At 37.3% G+C, this 8,970-nt stretch overlaps 2 long non-coding RNA genes across 2 annotated transcripts; both read left to right on the top strand.

Annotated features, from left to right (window-relative positions):
* Window positions 1-583: 583 nt before the first annotated feature.
* LOC104453493 lies at window positions 584-4,731 on the top strand. The gene is made up of 3 exons (XR_005546376.1): window positions 584-1,022; window positions 4,059-4,268; window positions 4,384-4,731. It is a non-coding gene; the product is annotated as an uncharacterized LOC104453493 (long non-coding RNA).
* Window positions 4,732-5,475: 744 nt separating this feature from the next.
* LOC120288114 lies at window positions 5,476-7,158 on the top strand. The gene is made up of 2 exons (XR_005546378.1): window positions 5,476-6,218; window positions 6,301-7,158. It is a non-coding gene; the product is annotated as an uncharacterized LOC120288114 (long non-coding RNA).
* Window positions 7,159-8,970: the final 1,812 nt, after the last annotated feature.

The raw sequence follows: 8,970 nt of genomic DNA, 5'->3' as shown, positions 1-8,970 counted from the left end.
GACTAATGTCTAAAGCGACCAAAGACTATATTGCTGTTGAGCAGTCTCATCTCAACAAAACGTATTGTCTCGCCAGAGGAGCATCATGGTGCATTCGCTAAAGGAAATAGAAGCTTTAATGGCTTTACTTGAGACATATCCATGGCCCTTTATGACTAGTGAAATTCTGATTAAAAATGCATAATATTATTATCTTTTAATTTTTTGATCTAAATTTTACCATTTTATTTAGGATTTAATTGGATACAAACTTAGGATTAGTTGCTAAAAAACAAAAAAAAAGAAAGAGTAAAGAGTAAAGTAAATAACTTTCATTAAAATGCATCATGTATGTTTTCATTAAAATCCATTACACGTAGACATTAGGAGCATTTACATAATTATCACTAATTATTAAATCTAATTTTTTAAAATCGAAATTTAAAAAAAAAAGAAGAGCGAACCGGGCTAGGCCCGGTCCTTTTTGTTCTACTCTCCTTTGGATCATTTTTTTAACCTGAGCCAAGCCCAGGCCCCTCTCTCTCTTTCCTCTCTTCCTCACGCCCGCACGCCGGTCTGGCTTTGATAGAAAAGAAACGTACAAACCAGAGGGGCAAAAGTTCGTGAGCAGGATGGCAGCATGATCTGCGTGTCGGGGCTAGGCCAGCCAAAAGCACAGAAGCCATGCGCGCTGGTCGGTGGCCCTGAAAAGAGGGAGAAGATGAGTGAGAAAAGGAGGGAGCTCTTCAGTGGGAATCCAGGAGAGAGAGCTTGAGGGAGTTCGAGCGAGAGCAACCGAGAGAGCGAGAGGGCTGAAATTTAGCCCCGGGTGGGCGTCGTCCAGCCGTCCCTCGCGATTCCCCCCTTCTTCCATGTCCTCCGACGTTGGTTTTGGCCGAGAGGACCAACAAGAGCGTGAGTCCAAGGGAGAGAGAGACAGAGAGCAAACTGAGAGAGCTGGAGCTTGAGGGAGTGATCCACCATCGTCGGTGGCCCGTCCATCGGCCACCATCCGTCGCTGCATCCCCATCGAACCAAACCAGGTAGGTCTTTTCTGCTCATGTATGCTCCATTTTTGTAGGGCGCCGGATCGGAACTCGCGGTTGACCAGTTCACGCGAGCTTCAGTCCCGTGGAGCCTCCATTGATGTTTCTGTGCATGTTGCTATGCTCATGTATAAGCCTGAGCTCAAGTTGAGTTTCGATCGAGGCAAAACCTTCTCGTTTTATTAGTGCATGCCATCTGTTCGACAAAATGCCTTAAAGAAAACCGAAGCATGGCCTGTGTTTTAACGCGAGACCGACTCATTTTTGCCTCAGTGCTTGCTGAATCCTTGTTGCTTTGCCTGTATTGATTGTATTTTCGTGTGGTTTATGCGAAATATTTGCATGTATTCGAATCGACGGAGTCTTTCGTCGCACCGGATAATGAGTTAGTGGTCGTCGGAATATGTGGCCGGTGGTAGCCAACGTCGGTCGAGGGGGATAACCGGTGGACGGTGTTGGCCCGGCGGTCAACGCCGCTTAATTCGGCCGGCGTTGTGCATGGTGCAGAATGAGGAAGCTCCGGGCAGAGAGGGGACATCGTGAAGAAGACCAGGGAAGAAGACGACCTAGAAAAAAAAAAAAAGCTTAAAAGAAAAACAAGAAATAAAGAAATAAAAAGAGTAATGAAATATAGAAATAAAAAGAGTAATGAAATAATGAAAACAAAAAAATAGAAAGGTGGAAAAGACATGGGAGGCAGACGTACGGTGAAGGCGGCGTGGATGAGAGGATAGTGGAGGGAAAAAGACAAAACATAGAAGAAGGCAAAAAGAGGAAGGAGGAAAAAAACAGGAAATAAAAATTTTATTTTCTTTTTCAATCCGATAGGGTCGAATCTGCTTTTGGGTCGGGTCAATGGCCGGATCGGATCTACCCGGTCCGACCCCTTTTTCCGAATATAATAATATTAAATATTAAAAATATGTTAAAAATTCAAAAATAAATAAATAATAAAGAATTTCGAAAAATAATAAGAATTCGAAAAAAATTCCGAAAATTCAAAAACTAAAACATTAAAAATTCGACCTTCTTTAAAAAAATTTAAACAAAATTAAAAATTTTGAAAATCCAAAAATGTAGGATTTAGTTAGGAATTGCCATGTCTTGCATTTTTAGTGTAATTAAGTATTTATTTGCTCGTATATTGATTATATCGCATGTTTAATTTGCATGTTTTATTATGTTTAATTGCACGTGCTCAATTTTATTGCAATTAGGATCTTTGTAGTTATGATTGTTATTTTAATGATTGCGCACCCGAATGATCACTCGCGTGTTAGTAGATAAGTGTAAAATCAATCCAAACTGCCTGATAAAAATATTTTATTTTAAAATGAACAAGATTAGGTACCGAAATGGCAATAATTGGTTAATTAATGTAATCAAGTCACAAACTTAGATTTCTCGATTGCATAGGAAGTGAGGTATACTCTTATGTTTCACTTGATTTCTAGTCGACCCCAATAGGCTAATAACGACTCTTTATTGCAAAATTTTCAAAATATCCTAATGTCACGCGAGGTATCGGCTTGGGAGAGCCCACGCCTAATCATGGGCCTTAGGTCCGTCTCTTAGGCAATACCTCTAAACATGTTTTCTTCCCCCGAGTGGTAGGTCGTGGCATAAAATGATTGACATTATGATGTTTAGGACAATCTAATAATTTAAATTAGGTCAAATCGAGTCAAAGTACATGCCTTACTGAAGAGTAAATAGTTAAAAAAGGTAGAAGACCACAAGGTTTTGCTCTCAAGTTTCATAAATTGTAGCCAAATCAAGCACTTAGCAACATGGTTCTTCTAAGAGCTCTCATGTCTCAAGCAATTTAAAGGCAACGGCATGGATAAGAAGGTCCAATTCAAAATCCGGAATGAGGAGACATGGAATCTTCAAATCGCAACCAATCATAGCTAATTAATAGATGCATAGGAACAGTATTCAATCGACGATTCCATTTTCCGTGTGAAATCAGCCAAATCAGAAGGTGTCTTAGCTATGCCACTTGTAATCCCTGGTTCGCCAAACACACAAGTGAGGCGCAAAGTCGAAGTAATGAAGAAAGAGAAGGAGCTCCGTGCTAAGCAAGATCAATCCATCAGCGAAAAAACACGCACCATGAATCAACTAAGCACGCTAACTCATAGCTACTAAAGAGAGGGTCACCATAAGAAGTTTGGAGAAATAACTTTTTTTTTCCCTCATTTTGGAACTTTCTATTCAAGATAAACGCTATATGGTTGAATTAAGCTAGGTGCAAAAACTGATTCAATTGGATGTCAAATGGAAAAATTATGATGAGTCAAATTTTAGCCAAATTTGAGTAAAAACATGCGTAATATATATTTTTTAAATTCCAATAAGATGATTTCTGATAATTACAAATTTATAATATCTAAATCAGGTAAATCATGACAATGAGATTCTAACCGAACAAAATATGGTGACTATCTAACCTCTCAATTGAGGAAATTCACAATCCCGACACTTTTTTTTTTTAGAAAAAAAAATTGAATCGTATTTTGGAATAATTGGTCTCGAGCTTTTTGTAGATGCAAAAATCGAGTCAATCGGATGTTCAAAGGAAAAGTTATGGTCAATCCGGTCATGAGCCAACACTCTTTTTGTTAAATCACAATTTACAGTTTTCACATTAGTGAGGCTTCCCGTGAAAAGATTGTGCATCATTTTCTTCATGTAAGATTTCATTGTCTTTTTAATCTAAGATTGGTTCTAATGCTTTTCATATGTGTAAATTTCTATTGAACGTAGTCATATGGACGTCTATGAGTTTAGTATCGTTGAGATTCTGCATTTTTTCAATCTAGAAGAGAAATCCCATGAACACTTTTCTAAAGTTGCAAATTTGGAAATGCTTATGTTCCCAAGGGAAGGACAAGCTAGCTGGCCAAATTGCTATAAATATTCAGCTTGGTGTAGCAGTTTCCTCAGTTAGCTTGAATAATCTTTTGAACTTAGACTTTTCTCCCCTATCTTTTTCATTTGAGTTTCAGACATTTCAATGTTTATTTTTAGGGAATTGTTAACAATGAGAGTCACGGCTACTTCATCGGGAGAGCATATTTATTTTTAACTTCCCTTAAGAAGCATCACTTGCGGAAGAGGCAGCACCTTGCGAACGAGGCAGCGCCTTGCGAATGAATTGGCATCCAATGCAGCAACTTATTGGGTTCCTGAAATTGAGTGTTCCTATGGCTGGTTTGAATGTGCAGATATTTCAGAATGGTTAGCTAATGATTTACAAAAACTCCTAGAAAGAGTTACGTTGCCTTTTTTCAAGTACTTTTCTTTTTTTTGTTTTCCTAGAGAAGTTGGAGTGATGATTTTTATCATTTGACAGGAGAAAATTGTAGTCACTTCGATCCCTGATGAAGAATCTGCTGAACCCAGAGATGTGGCGTTAATTTTTCAAACTAATTAATTTTGCTAGTTGTTCTTGGAGTACAAGGAGCAATATTCTACCCTTTATTTGTGAATGCTTGAGTTATCATGATTAACTAATTGAAGTATCAATGCAAAAACTGGTAATTTTGCCAAACGAGGAGAAAATAGGTTTTGCCTTTAAGGAAAATGAGAAGAAAATGGCTATTGAATCACTTTTGGTATATGTTGGAGGTCCCTTGGCTTTTGCTCTTTTGCTATGTATGTTCGGAATCTGTTCCTTTACTTGATGCTTCCATTTGTCCTTTTAATACTAGGCAATTCATGGAGAGGAAGATTTTCATTTTAGGCTGCATTAGAACCTATAGGAGAGGTGCAAAATATAGGGGAGCATCCAGGGAGTTGTGTACCATCTGTTATTGAATCCTCTTTTGTTATTAGACGTATAAGATAGACAATGCTTGAGCATTTTTTCTATAGAAAACATTGTAGCAAACGTTCATAACAAACTATGTTCTGCTTTCCTCTGAGTATGGCACCTTGCCACTGTTCACTTTCCCTTTGGAGAAAAAATGCAAAATGGAAGGATGTGGTTGCAGATATTTGCAGCAAACTGATCGCTGCTGATGTGAGAGAGACTAAAAGTATCAAAGGTACTTAGCCGATATAGATTTTAGATTCTTAATTTCTTGCGTAAAATGAGTTTCTTTTGCACATATTTTATGTGAAGCTTTGTATCTTTGTCACTATATTTTATTATCCTCGTGAAAGCACTTATGTTATATTGGCTTATCATATGCTACTGTGTCATAGATGTGAAATTTATAAACTTCAAAGGCTTAGAGCAACAATACGAGGCAAATGATGAGTGTGGCATTTCTTTCACCATTGGTGAAAATTTTAAGGTCACAATCTGAGAACGCGACAGCAAATAGCAAGTTCGTGTATCAAAAGACACGACCTTAATAATGAAGGAGCTTGCTGATAGGAAAAGAACAAGGTCTAACTTATTGCTGAATTTTCCACGAGTTAAATTCCAGTAGATGAATAATTTAGTTGTTGATATCATTGTTTACTCAGCAACTAAACTATTCATCTATTGGAATTTAACTCGTGGAAAATTCAGTAATAAGTTGGACCACGTTCTTTTCCCATCAACAAGCTCCTTCATTATTGAGGTCACCGCGTCTTTTGATACACGAACTTGTTATTTGTTATCGCACTCTCGAATGGTGACCTTAAAATTTTCACGAACAGTGATGGCGAAAGGAATGCCACACTCATCGTTTGCCTCGTATTTCTGCTTTAAGCCTTTGAAGTTCATAAATTTCACATCTAGGGCACAGTAGCATATGATAAGCCAATATAACTTTGGTGCTTTCATTGAGGATAAGAAAATACAGTAACAAAGATGTGCAAAAAAAATTATTTTACGCAAGAAATTAAGAATCAAAATTCTATATTGGATAAGTACATTTAATGTTTTTAGCCTCTCTGACATTAGCAGCAATCAATTTGCTGCGAATATTTGCAGCCACATCCTTTCATTCTGCATTATTTCTCCAAAGGAAAACTGAATAGTCGCAATGTGCCATACTCAGAGGAAAGCAGAACACGCTCAAGCACTATATAACTTATACGTCCAATGTCAAATGAGGATTCAATAACAGATGGTACACAACTCCTCAGATTCTCCCCTATATTTTGCACCTCTCCTATAGGTTCTAATGCAACCCTCAAATGAAAAGGAGGCATGGAAAGGAGAGTTGTGGCGTACCAGTTTGCGACCCGCAGGTTTAGTTGGGATAGTTTCTGAACTAGTTGAGCTGCAGATGCAAGGGAACATCGGGAGCTGAGACAGTGATGTTTCTTGCAGCGGAGAATGAAGGATTGAGGATGGTACTTCCGGTGACGGCGAAGTTGACTCCATGCTCAATGGAAAGATTTTTGCCCAACGAGGGATCCAAAAGAGAGAGGCCAAGAACTATGGCTGCAAAACAACAGGGATCGTTTTAAATCCTAGGTGATCATCAGTATCATAGTTTTACCTGATATCCATTGTCTCGGGAGGGTGTTGGGTTATTTTGATCCCGTACTGAAGTAGTCAACTATGAGGCGGCCATCAGAGAAGTGACCGGTGGGCTTGCCGAGAGTCTCGCCATAAGGGAGATCAGCAGCCTGGGAGCCAGAGCCGTTGGGACCCCTGATGCGGATGAGGTTGTTGGTGTCGGAGGTTGAGTCTCCAAACTGGTATATGGCGTCGATCGTACAAGGACGAGCAGCTTCGCCGTGAACACGGCCCGTGGAGGATAACAAGAAGGAGGCGAAGGTGAGAAGAAGAAAATGGAGAGTGATCTTTGAGGACATCATGATGGCGTGGATGGCTTGTCCTTGCATGGAGAGGACAGGGATATATGCCCGCTTACCTTGTTGGGAAATCGTTAAAGCTCCGATGATTTATACATATACAGAGAGAGAGAACCTATTCTTCTTTTTACTTCGTAGCCACATGTAGCTCAAAACGAAAGAGTAGGTTAGAAGTTTTAAATTCGATTTCTCCCACCATTTGAAGTCAAACGCAGAGGTGGGATCAGTTCTATCCAAAATAGTTTTGCTAATGTTACCGTTGACTTTGATTTATTTATGTCAAAGTTCTCATCATTTTATTTGAGAAAATAATATAAATGGTTTGTAATTTTTAATATGTTTAATATGATCTCCAAATTTTAACCCATTGTACAATATGATTTCTAAGCATTTAGTTTATTTAATGCGGTCCCTGAACTTTTGGTACATCTTTAGTTTAGTTTTTAAACTGTGAAAATATTTAATATTGTCCCTAAATTTGAATTAATGGAATGATAATTTTGAACATTTTCATATAACTCATGAATTAAATTGAATATGTACAAAAAAGTTCAAAACTATGTTAAACAAATTAAAATTCTAGAATCGTTTATATGATCATATTTCTCTCGCATAATTGTCGATTTCACGGTGAAAAGGCTTTTTAGTTACAAATACAATGAAACCAACGGAGGATAACCGTGTGATTCAACGGGTCCTTAAAAAGTTTCATGGCATTGCCTTGGAAATATCTCGATACTGCGTGTTGTCAGACATTGAAAACCAAAAAATGCCAATTTCACAGTGCAGTAGAGAACCCATTTATGTGAATGACAATGGGGCAAGTAAGTTCAAAATGGAAAAAGAAGAAGGAGAAATTAATGGTAGTCAAAATAACGGTTGATGACAGCATAATTTTTGTCGACATATCAAACATTTAGATTTGTAAAAATAAAAAGAAAATTAACATTAGTCAAAAAAACGAAAAGAATAAAATATTAAAAATAAATAAATAAAAGAGAGTCCGATTAGGATCCGACCCGTTCATTTTCAAAAGAAAATTCGCCAGGCCCAAGACTGTTGCACAAGCGCAGCCCGGAAAAGGAAAAAAAAAGGAAGCCCAGCAGTTAAATAGAAAAGCCCATAGGAATGAACAGAAAGCCCATCCAAGAAAGGGCCCAAACCCATTCTTCGTAACTCCGACCTGTGATGCTTCAGCGTGATGATAAGGGATGGAATATCTGCATCTGGATCACCAATCCGAGAGCAGAATTTCCATGGAATTCCCTCCGTGGTTTTAGTATATACGTGAGTTTCAGCCTTCAATTTTCTAAACCTGTTTCAAGGGATAAAATTGAGCAGATACGAATATAAATAATCTGGCTATTCATCAATACGATAAGGTCAAGTTCCAGATGAGAGCCTAATCCTTGTCACCAATCCCTCTAGCACTTGTAAACAATTGAGCATGTTAGAAAATTATCTTACTTGGATTGTCTTCTTATCCAAATATATTTATTTTGGCCTCATATGTCCAATTTAAAAGCAACCCAACAAATAGAAGGGTGAAAAAAATAAAAATAAAAATAAAATGAAAAGTTACCAAGAAGGCAAGGTGTAGTAGTGTAAACGGTGAAACACCAGCCACAGATCTTTTTTGAGGAAACTGACAGACTTTTCTAACCGATTTTAATTTTTGACTTCTATGTTACTTCTTTCTTCTTCCATTTCTTTTGACTTCTATATTTCCTTATTACCAGCTCAAATTTAGAGACAGAATCAGAGGAGGGCCCACTGAATCAATTTATTTGAATGTGAAGAAAGAAAAATAAATTTAATGTCGAAATATGAATAATTATAGATAAAAAAAATTATCATTTAGTAAAAAGAAATTGTTAATGTCATTATAAATATCTATTAAATTTAAAAGATGAAAGAACACCTGAAATGTTAGCTTTATAACTAATAATGAAATCATTGTAGAATGAAATGGCTTTCTTTGCTTAAGCCCTAATTAAATTGCTTTAGAATAACTCTCCGGTGATATAAAATTAAGACCGGTGATATATGTTATGCATAAAACAAATGAAGTAAAGAAAAGACCAAAATAAGAATAATGAATTAGTAGAGAAAAAATTTATCTTGTTGATCCAAATGTCATAGATAAAGATGTAAAGGGACCTAAAATATTACAAAATCA

This window comes from Eucalyptus grandis, chromosome 9 (assembly GCF_016545825.1).
Source record: "Eucalyptus grandis isolate ANBG69807.140 chromosome 9, ASM1654582v1, whole genome shotgun sequence".
NCBI classification, from domain to species: domain Eukaryota; kingdom Viridiplantae; phylum Streptophyta; class Magnoliopsida; order Myrtales; family Myrtaceae; genus Eucalyptus; species Eucalyptus grandis.
The sequence above is the reverse complement of the archived record's forward strand: the minus strand, read 5'-3'. Positions and strand labels throughout refer to the sequence as shown.